The 25010-nt window shown below is 30.5% G+C and overlaps 1 protein-coding gene across 1 annotated transcript in view; it reads right to left on the reverse strand.

Annotated features, from left to right (window-relative positions):
- The window catches only part of form3 (FH2 domain-containing protein formin 3), a 74867-nt gene that overhangs the window by 27975 nt on the left and 21882 nt on the right, over window positions 1-25010 (reverse strand). The window contains exon 3 of the mRNA XM_090113991.1: window positions 5845-5867. The gene's annotated coding sequence lies outside the window, so the exon portion shown is untranslated. The remainder of the gene's footprint in view (window positions 1-5844; window positions 5868-25010) is intronic.

The following is a 25010-nucleotide window of genomic DNA, read 5'->3' on the forward strand; positions in this document are numbered from 1 at the left end:
CCAATATATTTCTTAAATTCCACGTAATGTAAATTTTATTCACACGTTATTTTACATTTGTCCTACAACAAAAGTCGATAAAAGGGAATGGAGATAAAAAAATGCAAATAGCAGCTAATAAAATCCCAAATAGGTTTGGGGCCGGCATGCAGATATAATTAAAGAAATATAATTAACACAGTTAATTAATACCATGAGTCAGTGTCAGGTTATGCGTTAAAAATCTCACTTGTGTCGACCCTGTGTGTGTCCTAGGGCTGTGATCATAGCGATAAGCGATAGCGAGTAGCGGAATTAATCGCTTTATCTTATGGTAAGTGTAAATTTGGATTTTTAATTGGATTTTTTAATATTTGATTAAAAATCCAATTTTTGCGGATGGAAATCGCGGCTGATTATTTAATAATTAATATATACATTCTATATTCATGAGAAAAGGTTTACGTTTCATTGATAATTATGTAATTTATGTGATAGTTTGACATGTTTTAAAATAAAAATTGAAACGTTTTGCTCTCCAAAAAGAAGCAAAGGTTTGAATACTTTTATAAACACTTCAAATTATTTATATAATATCATTTTTGTAACTGAACAATTGATAAGTAAATTGTCATCCAATCATCGAGTACACAATTTTAAATTAAACTTGTGCATATATTAGTGTTCGAGTTTTTTTTCCATCCTTTCCCATTTTAAAATACGTGTATAAATACACTTTAAAGGATATTACTTAATCCACTTTAAGATGTTACCCGCCCCGCTACCGCCTATACTAAAATCGCGTCCGACCTTCCGACAAGGCCCTCCCGATTTGGTCAGGTCGCCCGGTTCGCCCTACACGGCTGTGAACTTACGGAAATAAATGCTGTAGGAAGCGTTAAAACTGGATGATAGAAATACTTTATTGAATTGTAACGTTTTATTTTTCTATATATAAATATCTAATATATAAAATTCTTCTCGTGGTGTGTGTAATTAACTGCTCCGGAGTATCATTAGTAGTTTTTATGACATTTTTATAAGTTTTCTGTAGGTTTCTGAATCATGTTTCGTATATTTCATACTGCTAAATAATTTGGTTATCCTGAGAAAACAACTTTTATCGAATCAGCTAGTATAAGTATAAAATAATAAGTTGCTATCTCAATGTAAATAAATATACCGATAAAAGTATTGATGAGTGCAATATGTTAAGAATTGATTTTGAAATAAATATACCTAATCCATATTTGATTACGATTGATGATTAATTCAATTTGTTAACTTTAAATAAAAAGAAAATGAAAGCAAAAGGAAAGATAATATAAATCATTTTGGAAAATAGTAAATAAACTATTATAAAAAATAAATAAACGCAACAAGTCATAGAGCGTGTAACTTTTATGACTTTTCACTTGACCCGTTTAAGTTAATTACATAAGATATGATAAAGATGCTGATAGCGAGATAAACGCTACTTGCACAAGCGCAGGATGTTATTCAATGTATCCTTTATAAATTACAATACTTATGAAGAAATTTTGTTACTATCACAACTTTTTTAAAGGCAAATATTCCTATATCTAGTAATTAGGGGGTAGTTCGTTGTATCAGTAAAAGGGGTCCATTCTTTAATTATTTAGCATTATCCTCAACTATGTTCGCGTGGTCTACTTTTGCGTTAATGTGAGTCTTACATGCTATTTCAAATCTTTTTAAGCCCACCTACTTATTTATAGGGTACCTGGTTAAATATTTGTGTGATTTTTTAAATTCATGTTTAGCCACGATGCCTTTTCGATTATAAATCTTACAGCTGGCTTCTATAACTTACAATAATAATTCATGAAACGGTTTTAAAATGAATAAAATTAAACGATATTACACTTTAAGAAATAATAGATTAGATATTTTTTATAGAATAAGCTTTTGAAAGATATCAAAGTAAAAATAAGAGAGGATAATAAAAAATACTGAATAATAACTGTAATAACTGAATCAGATATCAATCCAAATAGTGTCCATAGAGTAGTTATAGGGCATCCAGGAGTGTAGGTCGTTGTTTCCGGTGAACGCGAGTCGCATGCAAGTGCAGACTTCCGGTGGAGCAGGGCTGCTGATTCACGATTGGTTGTTTTTGTGAGGGTGTGGGAATTTTAGATACGCAAAAGAAACAAATAATATAAATATTTCAGGACAATTTTTACACACGGCCGATCTGTTCCCATACTAGGAAAGCGCGCTCCATCTTAGGCCACATCTCAGCTTTCCATCAGGCGAGATAGTGGTCAAGCGCTTTCCTATCAAACAATAAAAATAAAAATAAAAATTCTAAGCTTTCGCTTGTGTTATGGAAATCAGATGATAAATATATAGCTACATATATATAATTTTAAATAAATACTTATATAGATAATTAACATTCAGATACAGAGCAAACATCTATGTTCATCTCACAAATATTTGCCCTGGGTGGGAATCGAACCTACGACCTAGACACAACCTACGACAAGCCAACCGGTCAGTCAAAATGTAAGATAGAATAGATTAAAAAAAATTAGGATCTTCGTTATTACTTCAGTATATGAAAGATTAAAAAAATATGTTGTAAGTATGTAGTTAATTTTTTTACGGAATTCTAAATTTAACATTTCTACAACAACTCTACCTAGTTAAATTTCGTAAAAATTACACCAATAAATATATTTTAGGGCTACATTATGTTTTATAAACTTTAATAACGTTAATATAATGGTTTCGATACAACCAGAAGTAGGATTAATAGGTTCGCTATGAAGTGCAACTCTATTCTCCTCTCTACGTTAAAACTAAAGTCGAAGTTTCAAATAACAATATAACTACATATTTATTTATATACGTTCGTTATTGTCAAAAGCTATGATAAATGTATTACTTCTAACGTATTTTAAGTACTTTCCTATTTCTTTCTCTTTCTATCTTTTTGCAATGAAAAATAACGGAAGCGTATTTAATCCTTTTATTTTGTTTATTTATCCATTAGTGGCAGCCCTAGCTTCCTTAGAAAGTACGTGATTGAAACAATAGGCCCTATCCGTAAGTGTAAGCACCGTTAGCTTGGTGCCCACTGCACGGGGTTAGTGTATACCTACTGTATAATTGTATACTATGTGTATACTATGCGCTAACATTATAACAACAACATAATTTAACCTTTTATATATTGTTGTTTAATTAATGATTTCTGTTTCTTACATAACCTAAATAATAAAGCGATTTTTTGTTATTAAATGTCTTGTTGTTTAAATGATTCCTGTTTTATTATAAATACGGTTATGTTTTAAAGAAAATAAAGTTGCAATTTTCATAATGACAAGGACGACAAACAATTAATGCAAGTCCTATAATAATTATTAATTCTTCGATTCTTTAAAACATTCAATGTTTAAGAATTTGACAACAACAATGAATGTCTAAGCCATAATTTATTCATGCACTTGTGTACAATAATTACTAGTTTTTATACATTATTCCAACAAACATACTAACAGCGCATACGTGATGGCAGCGCGTGCGCACAAAAACTCGTACCTCAGTGGCAGTGACCTTGAGATCTTATGCAATCAGACTTGCAGTTTTGCGATTACTGTTATGAATCTATACTAATATTATAAAGCTGAAGAATTTGTTTGTTTGGTTGTTAGAACGCGCTAATCTCAGGAACTACCGGTCGGATTTCAAGTTTTATTAAGATTCCCGGATTTATTAGGTAAAAAGGGCTATTTTATAAGGAGTACTTCTCCCTACGCATGTGCAACCCACTATACTAAATGGACAGACAGACGTATCGGATAACATTAATATACAGGCCGTTACACTTAGGAAATGGCTTGTTGAAGCGAAACATACATATATCATTACTATTGTATTTGCTACAATTTTAAAGGAAATAATGAAAGTATTACTTACAACGTTAAAATAATAACCTACTTATTTTTACCATATTAACAAGGAATTAAAGGCTTTTTAATTAATTTTACCCGCGATTTTTTAATGTTTATCTCAACCGCGACGATTTGAACACTTAATTATGTACTGTGACCCGGTAATAAATTTAATAAATCATGTGTTAAATCTTCTTATATATAAAAATGAATCGCAAAATGTGTTGGTAAGCGCATAACTCGAGAACGGCTGAACCGATTTCGATAATTCTTTTTTTATTATATTCCTTGAAGTACGAGGATGGTTTTTACGTAGAGAAAACGTAAATACCACCCCACCCTACCCACGGGCGAAGCCGGGGCGGACCGCTAGTTCGATATAAATCTTTCATATCAAAACGCTCCCAAATACTCCAAAAATCAAACAAGGAAATACTAATTCCCTACGACCTACGTATTAAAAATAATTGATGTTACATTCTAAAATCTATTAAAGCTCTATTCTCTAAAAAAGTGTAGGTATTAATTAAATGTAACTACATAGATAATATTATTATGAACACTTTATTGTTCGTTTGTATTATTTATGTTAAGCACATAACTTAAATATTTATTGCAAGTATAAGTAATGGTATGAGTTTTATGCAAGTTTTATAAACTTGAACATTTAGCAGGCATTAACATATCGATCACTTGCTCTAGCTCACGGCTTCACTCGTGTTAAACGGTTAAGAAAAGCCTTTATTATGTTTTAAATTTTAATAGACTTGTTTATTTTATCCAAATCTGTTCAAGAATTCAGGTATAACTAAAATATAATTAACTAATTTTTCATTTCATATCTAAAAAAAGTTAAGGAATTGCTAAAAAACGTTTTAATTGAAGATGTAGAGAACTTCCAGAAACATATACAAAACTGTCATAACCTTTTCAGGTAGTTTAATAATATAATTAATCCAAGAATCTTTTAAAATCAGTTAAACATACAGACAAACGTATCAAGTAATTATAAATATCGATCAACACATATAAATCAGTCGCCCCTGAATCATGCGCCGGCGCCGATTCGTGCTTCATGGTCAAGCGTATGTCGCCTTAATAGGGCTGTTTCACACGAGATGATATTTTTGTTGTTTTTTGTTGATAATTAGGGTTGTCAGGCCAAGTATTTGATAGATTCGAATACGTACATTATATTAAAATTGTAGATGTGAAGATTAATTTACTGGCAACCCTAATATCGATTTATAACGAGTTTCTACTAATATGAAATGTCAACATGTATATTTATATATTTTTAGGACAGTTATTTTATAATTCTATAATGAATAAACTAAAAATTTTATTTAATAGTAAACTAGACATGCTATACCTTAGATAATGGTCATATATTTTTTAATTGGTCCATGTAATAAGGAAGGTATGGATAAAAATAGCTTTTTATAACAATTATAGTGATTTCAACATTGTTTCAACGGATGATCAACAATCATTTAATAATAGATGTAATTGTGGATGTAAAGAGAAAAGTCTTATGTGAAGTCTTATATAATTCCGTGATTTCAATTGTTTTCAATTTTGTGAGTATAAAACGTTATTTTATGAAAATATGACATGATATCTTCTCAAATATCTATTTGAATAAGATTTAATATTACAATAACATTAATAATTTTATTAATTTCATATGTGGTTCTTTTTTGTGGCAAAAAAGTGGACATTAAAATCAAACTAAAACATAGCAAATTGCACGCATACCTCTACAATAAAATAAAGTATTTTAACACTTGTACTTTTAACACTATGTACAGACTACAGATACATAGATATATAGGAAATACTTTTTAAGGAGCGGTATGTAAGCCTTCCGTGTCTCGAGGTATGCGCAAATCTCCTCTTTTGTACATTTATTAATTATTTTTTTAAAGGCAATGTTACTTACAATTATGGGCTATGATACTGCATCTGAAACAATATAATATATTTTATAAGTAAAGAATGTGTAATATATAATGAGGAAGGATTATTAAGAAAATGTGTTAGACAAGACTTATAATAAAAATAAAGTTCCATTATTACTTGTGTAACTGAGATAAAGACTTAATTAAATAATATAATTGAAATGATTAACATAGTTTTATGTGGTTTTATTTACTTTGTTTATTATCGCAGAGATGTGATTTAAATATGAAAGTTAAATAATTATTAACCACAAAACATCGGAAGCATAAATTGTATTGAAATTCATAAGACTGGTTTCAAGAATATACATAATTAAATAAGTAGATATAAAACCACCGGTATAAAATCGCAGGGAAAACAAGGCTCCCGTTAGATTTTTTTTGTATGTATATTTAATTGCATTAACTAAGATTATTTATTAATTTGATCAGAATTTACTTTTACGTCTTCTCAATTATTAAATATCGAACCAGGACCTCACATGAAAAACATTAACCACTGAACCACGGGCCTATTTCCCAATCCACTCTTCCTGATAAGGTGTAGAGAAAGTATTATTATCACCAAGTTTGGAGCTGCCCTTTGAACGGGATTGCATCGTGACTAGGTTCAATTTACCGACTTCGAAAAGGGAGGAACTGTTTTGAAATAGTTCCTAGGTAGGAGGCAATAGTCAGTAAGTAAGATTTCGATATTGAAAAATGAATATAAAAAATAGATTTACTAGGTAATGCTGAATTGTGTTTCTTTCACATACAAATTATTTTCGAAGTAGGAATTCCATTATAAATGCCTTATGAACGCTCTATCACAATAATAAGTAAGTGCGTACCTACTTACGAAAACGGATATGTTTTATTTGTATGTGGATGTTTTTATATGTTATATCTCGTTTTAACGTTCGTAAGCAATACAATAAATTATTTTAAGACATATAGAGCTAGACATGTTTTGTAATATCTTTTACACTAAAAACTAATTAACAGTGGAAAACACTATCACAAAAGATAAAGCTACTCGGCACTCCTTACAGTTTTAAGGTTAGTGACAAACATACGGAAGTGTGTAAATTTATCTAACCTTAACGTTTTCGCACATTAGCTATCAAACAAAAATGTCACGAAACTTAAATTAAAAAATATATATAAGTACCACCCGAATAGAGACCCTCCTCCTTTTTTTTGAAGTCGGTTAAAAGTAGTAGTAAAGCAAATACTTATACTGATATTAACATTCATGTGATCAACGATATGCAGGTTAAGCAACCTACGCCGCGGTCAGTTTATGGATGGGTGACCGGTACCTAAGTGATATTTTAAAAGCCTTTTACTATGGACTTTACGTGAATCAGATTCTAATTTCTATTATTATCAGACTGCTTCTAAGCAAAGCCAAGGAAAAGTCAAGACTCAACTTCTCAAGGGCTTAAGTCAACTTTCACTAATTTTCCACAAACCTATAATTTAAATGAAAGAAAATTCGAATCCTGTAAGGTCCTCATTATGTATTATTAATTATTATTACTTACAGTGTAGTCAAAGTTTAAAGTTAAACAAATTAACTGCAATGTCCTTTACCGTCCGAGCCGAGAGCGTCTAAATATTACAGCTAGTGTAAACATGGACGAGCTGCTACACACTACAAGCTATGATATATTTTCTAAAGCAGAAATAAAGTTTGTAAGGCGAATGTAGTCACATTTCCTTTGTTTTATAATCTACAATTTTAAATAAATTGTGTCTTCCCAATGGAAGTTTCTGAATCTTTACTTCGGGTTTATAAAGAAATCGTTATTTTTACTGCTTAGTAAAATTACTGTGTTATCTAACTGCTAACAGATATATTTATGTTACTTTCAAAATAATTGCAATCGAACCCACTGTCGAAGTATTTTGTTTAAAAAAGATTGAAGTAGTTAAATGTTAAATTTGATTTTGAAATCATTATATATTCTTTTTAAATTTAACAAATACAAGTATCAAAGAATAATAACCACTCAAAATTTATTCTAGATAGCTTCTAATAGCCGTTATAATATGTCATTTGATATTATAGCTCGCACTGAGAATCGAACCTGCGTCCGTTAGCAAACAGATGTGTTTAAATGGGTCAAAAACGTATCTCATGGCCGACTCCTGCGACTTAAACGATTTTGTTACTTGTACAATATGTACATACATACATACAAACATACATCTATAGTTATGTACACAATATGTATAAAATATTTTATTTAACTTTATAGAGTTGAGGATTTTCAGTACTTTTATATTGCTTGAGTATTGAAACAAAATAAAATACACACAATCCTTGCAAATTCGTCCCTGTACAAACCTTAAAAAATTACATTTATCAGCACTACACTCATCCATACTAATATTATAAATGCGAAAGTAACTCTGTCTGTCTGTCTGTTACTCAATCACGCCTAAACTACTGAACCAATTTGCATGAAATTTGGTATGGAGATATTTTGATACCCGAGAAAGGATATAGGCTGTGATATAGGCTACCTTTTATTGCGAAATATGTACCACGGGCGAAGCCGGGGCGGACCTCTTGTTTAATATAACCCGTAGATACTTGACAATTTTGCAATTTTGTTAAAAATCAACATTAAAGCGACCTTGTCGTGACGTCCAAAACATTTGCCTATCTCGACGGCTACGTAAGGTCACTTCCTCTGTCTTGGCGACAAATGACAATTTTCCTTTCCTGAATAGATACTTTCTTATAAAAATGTGAAACGCCTTTGTTAACTGACCTTCAGTGTTATTTATCAAGTATAAATAATTATATAATGAAAACGAAATTTTTATCTTTTGCCTTCATGTTTCTATAGAAATGACAAAAACAGTACTGATTAGGAACATTCGCTTTTTTGGAAACATCTTTTTAAAAATAAATTGTTGATTATTCTAAATGTTGCTAATATTACAATGTTTCATATTATTACTGTCCCTTCAAACGTAAATAATACTTAACCTCAAACTCAAACATTTATTTATTCATCTAGCGGTCCGCCCCGGCTTCGCCCGTGGTACATATTTACGTTTTCTCTACATAAAAACCATCCTCGTACTTCACGCAATATAATAAAAAAAGAATTATCGAAATCGGTTCAGCCGTTCTCGAGTTATGCACTTACCAACACATTTTGCGATTCATTTTTATATTTAAGAGAAGATTAGACTTCTTCTAGAAGCACTTTTGAAGCGTCATTACATATTTTTAACATTTACCACCGATTCGGAAAGCAGTATCTACGGAGAAGAACCGGCTAGAAACTCTTTAGTTGCTCTTTTTAATCATGTCAGTTTTACAATTTAATTTTACTAAATACATATTATGTAACGAGTATGTTTATAACAACGATAAATCTTAAATTAACGGAGATAATGTTTATATAGCAAAATTAATACAACCTAAATTAGCGGAGAGTACACATAACACGTTGTTTCTTATCTTATTATGCTTACTTTTAACTATATTTCCAAAATTTCCTCATTAGTCATTACATAATGTGCAGTTAAGTAATAAGTTCGTTGCCCGGATCATATCTTTATCAAACACTGATAAGAGATTATAGCCTCATTACATCTATGAAACACTTGCTTCTATAATGAGTCTAAATAGATATCTAAATATTTTAGGCAGAGCATGTTTTTACAAATTTATCGAATATATTGTACCCATTATTATAATTGACTAGCTGTGCCGCGCGGTTTCACCCGCATTTTTCCGCTCCTGTTGGTCTTAGGGTGATGATATATAGCCTATAGCCTTCCTCGATAAATGGGCTATCTAACACCAAAAGAATTTTTCAAATTGGACCAGTAGTTCCCGAGATAAGCGCGTTCAAACAAACAAACTCTTCAGCTTTATAATATTAGTATAGATAAGTAGTTTCATTGCGAATCGTGCATGTGAGTTTATTACAATGAGAAGGTAAAATTTTGACCACTACTGCATATTCTAAGATTTAATCTAAGCGATGGCGTCGCATGGCAAGCCGGTAATTTTCATTTATTTACCTTTGTAAATACATAACAGTAACTGAAAAACATAATGGTACAATATTCTTCCAATAATTAATCGAAACATTGGACCACAAAAATCGTTCAAACCAACATTCCTTAATACGGGTGTGGTTTTCTCACCTATGACAGAAACTACAGTTAATAATTATGTCCAATTATCACATTTCTGTAAATATTTGTCCAATACATCTATAGAGACCATAGAGTCCATGTAAAGTGGACCAATATGTATGATTAACATTCCAATATTTGTTTACACCTACGCGTGTGTGATGTCCCACGGTACTTATCATCACATTCTAATACAGAAAATGTAACGACAGCTTCTTTAATTTGAAATATTATTAGTGTAAATCGATCAATATAAAATTGAAAATTTGACCATTTCAAATTAGTTGGGGTGAAAATGCGAAGCAGTATAGAAACTACATCTTGGAATATTCGATTTTAAAGTATAAAAAATAGCAATTTTATCAAAGAAAATCAAATAGCCTACTCTTGTGAAAAATGTTAATTCTTATTCAATAAAGAATTCTTTTAGTAATTACCTATATTCTCTACACTGCAATGTTTTTTTCAAATAAATTTTAATATGAAATCTCCAATTACAATACACTTACTATAGGTATGTAATATTTCGCATCATCTATGTACACAAATTAATTCTAACTTAAAGATAAAATTAAAGGAAATGTTTATCTCAAAATTTCTGTAATTACCGTCTCTATGAAATCGTTTTAGACTACAGGCCCATGTTGAAAAATTTATGGGTCATTGGAACCACCAGGTGACCTATCTAGAACGATATAAGAGCATAAAATAATAAGATTCAGCAATATGCCGTCACTTGTAAGCTGTCCAACTGAGTGCAGATGAGAATTCGAACGTACAGGTAGAGATTTTTTCCCCTTGTCTCCATGATTTTTTTACGAGATAGTATGACACAGATGCCGTACAAAATCAAATGACCAAATTTACCCCGGCAATTGTCGGAAAATAAAAATAAATTCCGACGTTGTGGACCACCATTTTTGTTCGGCATCTTTGTCATACTATTTCTATACTGCTTTTAATCCATTATTCCGCATCGCCGTACAAAAATCATGGAGACAAGGAAAAAAAATCCCTACCTGTACTTTGTAGTCTATTTGATTGCAGCTTTTGTCAAATATAGCCGCTGGCTAAATCTATACAACGTCGAATTTGCGTTGCAAATAAATTTCTAATTAATTTAACATACTTTCTAGTAAAACGTTCTTTTGTAATACAATTTAAATACTTTCAATTTTAATTATAATTTTGCTATAGGCTATACTTTTTTCCTTTTTGATAAAGAGTCACAGAGGTTCGAACTTATTCTAAACAGCTAGGTAGTTATTAGCCATAGTTATTTAAATTTCTAGATTTTAATGTTTGTTTCCGTATAATTCTTTTAAAGTTAAAATATTCTTGGTCTTTCGCAATTGTTTCTTCTATTTTATACCAAAATTCATCAATTTCTGTTCGACAATTCCTATGTGAATCAAAACAGACAGACTGGCATTGTGTCGAATTTAAAATATAGGTAAGTATGGCTGAACAAATCTCGCCAACTCATAAATCATAATCATTTAAAATCTAAATAGGAACCATACGTACGTCATATAAAATATGTGTATGCTCATTAGCACACAATATACAGACAGACGTACATACAAAACAGGTTGACAATAATGAATAAATTGATAACTATTTTGGCAAAACAATTGTAGAGCTGGTTGTAATGTGACGAGCGACGCAAGGTGATAAAACTTGTATTTGTCTGTTTATAACACTTTCATTTTAAAGTTATATTACGGAAATATAAAGCTAAAAGGTACAGTTTGAGTTTGAGAATGAATAAACTAAACAAAATTAAACTTTCCTGTAAAAAGAGGAAACAATATCGACAACAAACTACAATTCATGATATTTTAAACGTTGTTACAATTTAGAGAAAATATCTTTATGTAATTGAATAGCAGACAATGTCGCGGTCAATCATTATATCAGTGTAAATCAAAGCCAACATTTGTTTAAGCAAATCGTTTTTATATTGTTTTATGGTGCTCGTAAAATTCGAGGCCAGTGGGATAGGGTCATGTACTCTACGGTAACACATAATCAATTTGAATGACCGATGAGTCCATGGAATTGAACTATAATATAGAGCCATGTTTATTTTGTGTACTAAATCATTCTTGTCTTCACCCAAAAGGGTTTTTGCCATTCTATTACAGTCTTCCTCGATAAATTCATAATTTTACAGCTTAAAATCTGTAGAATTAGTTCATTCAATCCATCTATTCAGTTTCACCGAAGACGAAAAGTAAGTTATATATTACTACATACAAGCTTTCCTGATTTTACGAGTAGGTACGCGTGTTTTTATTGAAGTGAAACTACTTTATCGGGTTTGGAAAAAAATTTAGTGTAACATTTTTTCGTTACGCGTGACATTTTTCCGTTACGCGCCATCTTTTTCTTATCCCTACCACGCGTAATTCGACGTATTTCTGTAAAGTTGCATATTATAGTAAATTATTTTTTGAAAAATAAGGTCATAAAGAAGTTTCACTTCTTACGTGTGTACACTAGTACACGCACACATTTTTTTTTATTGTCTTTGTTACTCCTTTTTTGACCACAATCTCGCCTAATGGTAAACTTGATACGCCCTTGGTACGCCCTTCCCTGTTTACTTGGCCATTATCCATAATATTATAAAGCGCATCAAAAGATAATTGTTTAATGACGTCAAAGTATTGTGCATGATTCAATAGAAAGTCGTGGGTGTGCTGTCAATGAGGGTCGTCACTGTTCACTGGTTATAGATCTAATGCATCAGTTTAATGCGTTTTTAATGAGCTGTACAAATGCTGATGTTTTCTTTTATATTACGAGTATATCGGGACAGAGGAAGCGGATTTTTGACTAGCTGTACCCCGCGTTATTTCGCTCCTATTGTTCTTAGCGTGATGATATACATATAGCATTCAGTCTTCCTTGTTAAATGGACTATCTGACACTAAAATAATTTTTCAAATCGGACCCATAGTTCCTGATTAGTGCGTTCAAACAAACAAATAAATTCTTCTGCATTGTAATTTTTCGGTGCACGGCCTGTCCCCCGCGCGGTGTTGCATGAATCAAGCTTTTTACAGAGAAAATTAAAAGTTTCAATAATATTACGTATTTATAATTTTTTTGGTCTAATTTATAGAGGATTGAATACACAGGGTCGTCGTGCCTGATCAGTCACTTGACCATCCGGGATGTAACCCCACACCACGGTCATTGACTGCTCTCAAAGCTCCATTCATAGTTTTTCTATACTAACATCGTACTACATGTTTGGATTATGTTTGATAGTGATTAGACCTGATTTTGTTGGAGTTTAATGATGATTATATATTAATCATAGAAAACTTTTTAACACTACTAGCTTTCCGCCCGCGGCTTCGCCCGCTTTGTCTAAAACATAATAAATTATATACTAAAACCTTCCTCTTGAATCACTCTATCTATTAAAAAAAACCGCATCAAAATCCGTTGCGTAGTTTTAAAGATTTAAGCCTACATAGGGACAGAGAAAGCGACTTTGTTTTATACTATGTAGTGAAGTCGACTAATGAATAAATCACGTCTCTAAATATTTAAAATTGAATTGTCTATTAATTTCACCCAATAATAAACCTAAATGCTGTCTCCTCAGTATTTTAGAGGTATTCATTTATTTTTTCAAGATAAGTAGGTACTTTTTATTTGCAATCTTTGTCAAAATAAGTATTTCTTCCGTCTTAGGTACAAACACGAATTCTGAAGGGATCTCTTTTTGGAAACAAAAATTGAAACGCAGAAAAATCGATATTGTTAATAATTTGTTAGTTTAATATTTCACATATATTTATGTAAGTATGCCTGCTAGTTGATTGGTATACCTATTTAGTGTATACTCGCATATATGCATACCCTATAATTTATGGATTTCATCACATTCAGTCCAAAGGTCATTGGGGCCACTTTCTCACAATCGGACCCTTGACACAAGACAAATAGAAACGCAAGAAAAGCCAGCGTCAGCCATTTGGCATCGAGATTCTTCTATACCTATTTGCCGCGGCTTCGCTCGGATTGACGTAAAAAAATATATATAATCTGGGATAATATATATTTATTTTTTGTTTGTTATCGAAACTCGTTTAAATAATCGAGTGTCAGAGAAAGAATGTTGTTTTCAAGTTATATGTACGTTTATTTATAGCAAAGAAAATGTAATAATATTTCATATTCATATAGGTACTGTGTATTGTTAATAACACATGTTTTACAAGGCAACTGCGCAGCACGATGTTTTGCACAAAGATTGCAATTTACATGAAAACAATAGCTGGAGAATCACTTTCCCCTTTAAAGCGTTTCAAAAACACTCCTGTATGAGTTGTTTGCTAATATTTTAGGAATTTTAGGAACGAAGCGTTTAAACGAAAACACTAAATAACTTAATTAAATGTAGGTAGGTATATTTAAATCCATTCTAAATCTTAGAATGCTCAGATGTTATTAATATTTATAAAAAACTAATATCCATATCTTAAAATTCTTAAATTATACCTAAAGGGTAAAGTAAATGCATGTATGCATTTTACGTGAAGCGTGGACGGCTAAACGGATTCCGATAATCCTACTTCTTCAGAAGGGCAACGGCTTCTTATTGTCTCGCAATTGTACTTGAAGGTGATAGAGATCTAAGAAAGGTTATACAGCGCTAAAATAATAGAGAAAATAGTTTATTATATTGTTTGTTTATTTTCTCAGTTGTTTCATATTGTACAAGTTAATTTGGATGTTTAATTATTATGGGACTTGGATAGAGTGAAAGCAGGAGGCGAAGCTTGTTTTAAATTAGTTAATACATGTGATATTACTCGTTTAAACATTGATATTGCATTACTTTTTATTTTTAGCAATGACTACTGACTACCGTTTAAAGAAGTTGAATTCATCGCTTTCTTAACCAGGAAATAAATCAAGGGACTCGTGAAATTTGCGACCTTAAATTATCATTAACAAATACAGAAATTTCAGTAGTTAATTAATAACCTGGCGTTAGACACGCTCGTGACTAAACGGCCTTAAATGATGATAACACTTGCAAAAGCGTGAGAAAACTTCATATTTTGATATCGAAAATGTATACATAATAATTGATGTACGGTATGCGTGGTTTTGTAACATGCATATTAATTACTTTTGAAATGACTTGGAATTTATTTATTTGTGAGTTTGTGTAAATAACATAAACCGTTTTCTCATAGAAATTAATATGTTTTCTCACTAATTATTTTTTACTTTTACAAATACGAATTATATTGCATCAGTTTTGAATATTTTTTTGCATTTGAATTAGGAATTCGTGTTTTTGTTTTTTTTACGTCGTCACTTTTCCTTGACAACAAACATTTTCTGTCTTGTTTTTATCTTTCTTTCTATCTTAACACAATGAATACTGGTCCCCTTCGCCACACGATCTAATTATCTGAACAACGAGCATTTAATATATTCCACCTTGAAATACCATCCAACGTCCTCACTTTCAAAGGTTTTGTAACAGAACCGGATACGCAGGATATTTGAAGCATATGTTTGTAAATCTAAAACATATGCGACATATTCGCGAAGTAAATAGATTTATATAAAATTATGGTGTGATCGGAAACGGCCAGATCGATTTTAATGATGTTTTTGTTTTATGTTTAGGGATAGGCCGTTAATTACTTTTTATACCTACCATTTAGTTATAAAGATGTAATGACTAATGGTAGTATTCGACTTTTGCCATCACTAATAACTATGTAGGCGATTATTATTTCGAACTGATTGATTTTATGTCTGTTGCTTTAAAGAACAACGTAAACTTATTTCATGTAACTTAGAAATGTGAGAACATAAATTCTATTTTATATTATTATCCCATGTGTTAAAATATTTTTTTCATCACAAGAATTCGAATCTGCACCCTTTTTCAGAAACAGGGCACCAATGTTGATAGCAACGCAATATCCATGTACCAAGTGTTTCAATTACTCACGCTAATTAATAACATCGATAAGTGATGATTCATTTAACTTCATACAACTTTATCACACGATACGTAAGACCTTATTGTTCCTAAAAAAACAAAAATCGACTGCTAATCTCACAACCGTGTTTATTCTGAATACTAGGTACAGGTAGGCACTTTTAACTCGATCGTTTTTCACTGCAGCAATTGAATTACAAGCCTCTCTATTAAAGGCTTCGTTTCATTAACTACCTATTTGATTATACGAATAATATTCTGTATTTTAGTAAGATCGACTATTGACATCTGTTCGTTTATTTCAAGATCCATAACACCGCAAGTAAATAAAGATCGACAGAATCACGTAAAAATGACTGTACATTTTTTGTAGAATACCATCGCCTATTTAGTTACATTCTTCTATTTAATTCCCTTATTGTTTTACGCATTCTGATCCGGTAAATAAATAATTAATTAGTGAACAAGGATGTACCTAATTGCATCGCTAATCGATGCATTGTGATTAATATTTATCATTTAGATTTATCTTATCAGGATTATTTGAATTAACGTCATGAATTGCACAGTATTTTGTTGTATATTTTAGATACCTACCAAACTTATTTTAATTTTAAAATCTATAGGTAATTCCTTTGGTAACATCTACAAACAATGGCCAGTAAGTACAGTATAATAAAAATCCTATTATCTTTAAATAAAAAATACGTGTTTAGATAACATACTAAACTGAAAAAGATGAAATTAAGGATGCAATATTGCATTACCATCTTTATAACGAAACAGAAACATTAAAAAAGAACAGAAGAACATCTATGATCTATCGTAGATAATACTAGCTTTCCGCCCGCGGCTTCGCCCGCGTTTTCAAAGAAAAAGAAAAACCTTCATAGTTCCCGTTCCCGTGGGATTTCCGGGATAAAACCTATCCTTTGTGTTAATCCAATTACCCGCTATATGTGTGCTAAATTTTATTGTTATCGATTCAGTAATATTTGCGTGAAAGAATAACAAACATACACACACATCCATCCTCACAAACTTTCGCATTTATAATATTAGTAGGACATAGGAAGGATAGGATAAAACGTATTTTCTCTAAACAGACCAGTAGGTATAAAGGTACACTTTAAATCAAAACGATCCTATAATAGACATATTATGATAAGCAATCACTGATAACAGATAACAGACGACCTTCCCACACATTCTTGATAACGTGGTATCTTTAGGAAATAATTCGCATTTCTATATTTTGTATGTTGGTAAAACCAGTATAGATTGATCTCTTTCTTGTATAGTATAGCGAAACTATCGAGGATCAAGATAGTATGATGATAGACATAAACTATATAGTCCAGGATCCTTCGCCCATTTTTGCAAGTGATTACTATCAAGCTAATTTTCCGTGAGTAGCTTTATTTTGATGAGATGCCCAATAATTTCATGTACGAAACTCTCGATTGCGGTAGCTAACAGAGGTAACAAGTATAAAATTTTATGATTTGATGGTTCTCAAATATTTATATGGTTCTTGCCGGTTCTACTGATACTGCTTTCCGAATCGGTGGTAATTGTTAAAAATATGTAAAGACGATTCGAAAGTGCTACTAAAAGAAGTCTAATTTAATAAATAAATGTTTGAGTTTGAATTTTACGAGTTTAATAATATGTTAACTTACCTAATTGTAATGTTTGGTTCATTTTTCTGATTATTTTATTAATGCAAACAAATAATTTGTGACATTCATTTTAATTGTTATTAAAATGATTTAAATATACATATAGTTATTTATAAATTAGCTCACGTTGTTCTATAATATATATACCTTAATAAATCGTAGATATATTATTATTATTAGCTCCAAATTCAAACGATAACATTTGCAACTTCTCGTAAAATATAAATCAAAATGATGGAGGTAGTCTAAAAATAATGCACACGGTCTCTTCCAAAGTTTATAAAGAATTTCCGTGGATTACTAACGTTTTTTTTTTTAATTTTCCGTTGGACATTTTCAATCAATGCTAATAATAATAATCGAACCTACGATCTATAGTCTACACAAAAAAGGACAGTCCCAACTCCCACCAATGCACTATCGGTTATATTATTACGTATAACTTATTATGCAGGTATTTCATAAAGTGATCTACTGCCATTGAACCATAAACTACAAACTACTTTGTAGTCGATAGAGCGGCACAGGAAAATTGGTAGTAGGTAAGTGAGAGAATATGTCATTTTGTATAATGCCTTTAAAATATTATTAGGGAGCAGGATGTTTTATAGAATGTCATTTTGCATTAAATTGTAAATTAGTAGCAATACATATGAATATGTACGTAATACGTAATCACGATTGGCTTGGCGAGGTGAGCTTTTTTAAAGATAATTCTAATTCGATAAAAAATCTTTTCCATATTTAAAACATACCCTTTTGGGACTTATCCTTTTAAAATTCTCCACCTGCTTGTATTAATCCCGTTGAAAACGCTCCAGTTTTTTTTTTTGAAGAATCAGTTATCATTTAATCTTTGGGAATGCTTGTGATTGCAAAACAACTGCTATTTCTTAAATGCATGTGAAAGAATAGATAGATAGATAGATAGATAACTCGTTTATTCATAGAACACAAAAAATATAGGTACATAATATAAACACAAAACATAAAATCAATTAACAGAAACAAAAACACACGGTATATTAAAAGAAACGGATACATTTAATGTGCACAGTGTTCTACAAACAGGCCTTGGCTCAGCATGAATGTCGGGATTGAAAAACCCCGACGCTGATATTCTGCCAAAGCCTCTAGAGGGCAGAAAAATAAATAAACTTAAATAAATAAACAATTAATAAATAAAGTTAAAAATATAAGGAAATAAAGGAAAAATAATTTAATAATAATATTAGAAGGTATATAGGTAATATCAATAAATAGCAATACACAATATCAAAAATAGATAACACGATACTATAGGTTCACGGCAGAAACAGGACTGTGCAAATGAGGAAAATAAATAGATAAATTAGAAAAATTATTGATCAGATTTTTGGATACCTAAAAGGTGGTCCCGATAAACAGTTTTAAATCTTAATTTGCTACAAATGTTGCGCATGGGTGGAGGAATGTCGTTCCAACATTTTGTTGCACAGTACTTGAAACTGCCGCGGAAGGCCATAGTTCTGTGTTTTGGTACAGAGAAAATGTTGGTTCCGAGTCTTACTGGGTTACGACCACCATCTTTTCGCCACATAAGCTTCTCAAATAAGTAAGCTGGGCGTTTGGTCTTCAAGAGGTCGAACAGAAAGCAAGCCATAAATAGTTTTTGTCTACCTTTCATATTTAGAATATTTGCTGAGTTTAGGAAAGGTGTGATGTGAGATCTAGGTGGGACATTAAAACAATATCTAATGCAAGCATTCTGAATTCTCTGAATCAAATGTTGTGATCGCTGAAGAAGGCATGGCCCGTAAGTATTTATACAATAATTTAGTTTGGAAAGCACAATTGATTCACATAAAAGTAATCGAAGGTCAGTAGTTATGAAAGGACGCAGTTTATAAATCACTTCTAGAATGGACGTTACAAACCTAAAACAAAGATAAATAACTAATAAAAAAAAAACCTTTCAATGCCTAGAATATATCTTACGGACTGTAAACAAAAACATAGATTTCACACAATACCTACAACGCATTGACTAGAACCTGACCTAAATGTAAGCACTAAAATAAATTGAATGAATATACAGGTTCAACGACCTGTGTTTATTTCGACTCATATCCCAAATGCTTCATATGAAATATTATAAGTTTAGCATAAATAATAACAACTATAATAAGATATATCTATCTTCTTTTTAAGCATTAGAAAACCAACAGGCAAAAAACACATGAAAAAAGGTTCTATGAATATGAATATTCTAAAAAAACCTTATCTTTAATGATCATAGAGTACATTTGAACTTTGAAGCTTTATAATTTATATGTATTTTAAAAACGATCGCGAATTTCTTTAATAAGATTATACACAAACAAACAAACAAAAAATATATTGTATTTACATCATACGGAAATAACTCTACTAAAAGCAATTTCATCATTAATCATTATAAAACATATTTTTAATGATGAAATAATTGACCTATGAAAACAATCCTTCAATAACCTAATTTCATCCAAAGCTGTAGAGCCTTTTATTGTGTTTATGCAGACAAGAACATTACAGAAAGACATTTCTTCTACACAAGGTATTTATTTATTTAAATAAATAAATAAATACAAGGTATGTAATATACAAAAATATTATGCAAGTCAGCATTACATCTGCGGGCATGATCTCTCAAACGAGTAGAGGATTATCAGTCTGGATACAATTCGTCAAGCTATTATTAACAACGGACGTAAATTAAGCCGTCTGTTCGGACATAGATTATTACATAGATGTGGCAATTTATATATTAAACTAAAACATTTACGTTACAAATTAATAAATTAACTTAATAGTTAATATATTTATTTTAATATTAATTAACCAATAAAAATACCATCAATTATCTCGTATTAAAAAACATATTATGTTTTCAATTATTGGACATTATCTAAAACTGTATTAAGTGTATTTAAATCAATGTAGTGATACTGTTATATTATAATAATATTGCGTTTTTTAATTAAATTTAGTTTTTAACTTTTAATTTAAAATGTTTTAAATTTGACATTATTAAAAAATATGTATTATTCAGCTTTATATATGTATTAATCATTATAATATTTGACTAGAGTATCAAACATAATTGTAGCGGTTGTATTTTATAATCAAGTAATTAATGTAATTTTTTTTTGTATTAATGATTAAATTGTATTGTAAATTTGACCTCCCTATCGCATTGGGTAAACTGTAATGGTAGGAATGGTTTTATATAATAAATAAATAAATATGCGTATTGAAAACCTTCGTTTTTGAGCATCCTTCCTTCATCTTTACAATAATTCAAAGACTAAAATTCTCATTAAAGTAAATAGTTACATCAAGTCTCAGATTTCACAATTATAACCGTAATGACGCATCTACCATAATTGCTCTTTGCGTACACATGAGATATTTAAATGCAATGGCCGAATCGATTTGGGCCGAAACGACCTTAATTACAAGTGTACTTGGGACCAATTTTGCATGGCCGGATAAACCCACTTCCTCTACTTGTGTCTGCTCTTAATATTTGAGTTAGATTAATATATTTAATGATTCAGCTTTACTTGTAATCTCTATTATTATAAATCTGTAAACGCATGCTATGCAATTGATCGTTTTGAAACCTATAAATGTATCATTCTGTTTTAAATTGATAGAAGCTGTCTTTTTATAATAAGTGGAAAAAATACGTTAGAAGTATGGTTTAAATTTCGAATATTATAGTAGAGCCATTTTAATAGGCAACATTTGACAGTTCAACATAATTCAACAACGTAACCTAGTAACGACAACATAGAATAACATGATATTTCTTTCTGTTAGATCTGCACATTTGCTTAACTTTTTTCAATAACGATTACATATTTATAATAATAATGACCGATACAAGTAATTTTAAGATTTCATTTTACTGATGAACCATTCTAAACATAATAAACAATTTCTGAATTGAAGAACTGACGTCGCTACAATTTTGTGTCAATAAACCTTTTTTCTTTTTAAATACCAGAGATGTTACTCTAAAAATCGAGATCTGACATCTAGAATCGAATGCATTGATTATTTGTGAACAAAAATCATCATAAATTAATAAATTAGATTTACAAATGTTTCAAATCCGTATCGATTAATTCACTTTAATCGATGTTTTTAAGCAGGTTACCTCTCTTCGAAGATAAAATTGATAGACGTCAAATGTTGCCTATTAAATTGGCTCGACTATAGGTATGTTATTTCTCTAGAAATATTTACATACTTAATACTTTCCTATTCAAGAACTCAGTTTAGTTTATTTTTAACAATATTTTAACAAATCTCAATAAAACGGCAAAAACAAATAAATACCTATTAAAATAAAATAACATGCACTTAAACCATAATCTCTTTTTAACGAACGTTTAACTTCTAAAACAAAATTACGCGTTTAAACACACAACAGACGGTTACTTAATCGCCAGTTAAAATGATTTATAGCTCCAGTTAACCGATCGATAAAACGGTCACACTCAGGGTATGGAAGTGTTTGTCATTGTTACTGTAATGTCTTTGTTTAACGTGCGATTCAATGGATCATGCTTAATATAAACTCGATATAAACGTAGTTTAAAAAACAAAAAAGAGAACCTGCTCGAGGGTCTGCTTGACCCTGCTCAAAGTAATATTAATATCAAATATGTGTAAATACTATCAAGTATCAATATTTAAAATTAATAACAAATTAGACAGAAATCAAAAGATTATGCAGATTTTAGATGAAAAATTTGATAACCATCGCTTCATCAAATTTTTGCCTGAAAGAGTAACAAACATCCACACAACGCCATAAGTTAGCTTAAACCTATTATTTAATTTACCGCAAAAATAATATGAGACACATACAAAATAATGAATAAAGCCTAGTAATATAAACAAGACAATTCTAAAGCATATTCTAAAGATTTACGATTGCAAAACTCGAAACAGTAAAAGTTAACAATGTCCGGTCAACTATTATCCAATTATAGCAATGGCTCGCTGTCAAATAAATCTCAATATGTTGTGATGGCCTTTATGTCTATCGGCTCTATGGCGAGCGAAGCGAGAGCGGGGCAAGAGCGAAGCGATTTATGCTATACTTAGGTGTGCTAAATTGAAAAGATCTTTACACAGGGTTAAGTTCAAAAAGTTACTTAGGTTTGTTGAATGCGACGGTTTTTAAATCCAAAATGCTAAATCAATATTGATGAATTTTATTCTTTGTAAAGATGGAATCATTGTTTTAGAAAGATGAAAAAGGTTCATATTATTGCAAATATTAATTCGATAACGTCAATGCAATTCCTTTAAAAATTGGTCCGTTTCCAAGGTTAGGCGGCATTAGTCACACAAACAAAAAAATATTGTTTTATAACTATATCGTGGAAAAATCTGTTATTGTGAAATTCCATAATTCGTAATTCCATAGTCAGACAAACCAATTGAATTAAATTGTAAACTGTTTTAATTCGCCTTTGACATTGACTTATTTATGTAGATGTTATGAAATATTCTTATTGTTCCGCGCAAGTCGAAATATGCATATTATTAGGTATAAGTAGGTACCGTATTTGTAATGTTTTAATAATTTTATTATCATTACGATCAGTTTTGCAATACTATAATTAATACAACCATTTTGTTTGCAAAACTAGTTCATTCGTAAAGTCGGAAAGAAATATTTGGTTTGCCTGTGAAAATGGCGGCATTCTCTGAATTAAAATAACGAATATCGGTACAATAGCTACAGATATCATTGTAGATTTAAAAAAAAGTAATTAATTTTTATCAATACGAGTATTTAATGCAAATTAAAAATAAACCCAGACTTTATTATATTATCTGTGTCCAGACTCTGCTATCATAAGTTATTGAATTATGATAAAACTACACTTGACATTACATTTAGTTACGATAAGTTAGACCTGTTTGCTGAAGTGCCTTAAGGCTTCATAGACCGGATTATCAAGGATTATATATTTATATTATATAGAATTAAAAAAAAATATTTACATATTATAACAAAAAAAAACAGGAAAACCCGATTAAAATATGGCTATAAAAAAATATTTTATGCGATACAATTACATTTGCATTGCCACAGATCGTGAATGAAGGAATTATGTTATTCTACAATATGTAAACTTTATATTTGTGAGAAAAAAGGGCATGAAGAAAGTAATTTTATAAAGTAAAGAAAATATAAAATAAAATCAATTGCACCAATATGGTTAGGACTTAGGAACGTAATTGAAATAAAGAGACAATATTTATACATTATATAAGAGTTATTATAGTAGTAATGACGTACTCATTGTCATTCTAACAATACAAATAAATAAAAAAAATACATAATAACTTTCATTTAAAATATTGTCACTCAATACTTGTACTTGTACTATGTATGTATATTACTAAGAACAATTCGAAGAAACAATTCATTCAGCATATATTACAAAACAAGATCCAATCTGTTGAACAAGGCCTTAACAATAAAAACGAATTCGAATAAAACTTTTGTTAAAGTTACAGCGATAAATAGCGACCATTAATTTTGGCGGAACCGGTTTTTGCTTTTAAATATATTCGCGACTGTTACGATCCTAGTATATTTTAAAATTTAACTTGAAAAACAAAGTTATCAGTAGGTATTTCTTTAAATTTACAAAATATGGTAAATACTTTGGGTAATAAAAACATTTCATGTTTGATTAAACTTTAACTTGACATTTATTCGTAAGATTAAAAAACTTCCTATTCCCTTGATATTTTCATTAAAATCAGTTAATTCAATAATCACTTACCAATCTTTAAATAAAATTCGAAATGACGCTCCAGCCTCCAACAGAAATGTCGATAATTACGAATTCCAAACACAAACTTCAGTCATAAAATCCCGCCAAAAAAAGTGACAGCAAAAATGGCGCGTTGCTTGACAGGTGCGTTCTAACCGTCGCATCGCAGGCACGCGCGCTATTTCCGATCTTCTTATTTTAGACGAATATAACACTACCACCCATTCAGCGTTGACACTTGCCCCATCAAATTGTTGCATAGAATGCAGATAGACAAATGTTTTAATTATCTGTGACGCGACCACACTCGCTGGCGGGAAATTTATTATCTGCGCAACGTTATGAGGCATATCTTTTAAAAATGTAGACATTCGATTTTTAAAAGGAGGTTTTATATCATTAGGGACTAAGTTAATTTTTTGAGCAAAGATGGAAACATTTTCATTTAGTGTTTGTGTTGTACCACTTTTTTAATGTTGTATTGTTATCGAAAT

Source organism: Colias eurytheme, chromosome 20 (assembly GCF_061535395.1).
Source record: "Colias eurytheme isolate Ceu_HAF_F1 chromosome 20, ilColEury1 Martin Lab GWU primary, whole genome shotgun sequence".
Classification (NCBI taxonomy): Eukaryota; Metazoa; Arthropoda; class Insecta; order Lepidoptera; family Pieridae; genus Colias; species Colias eurytheme.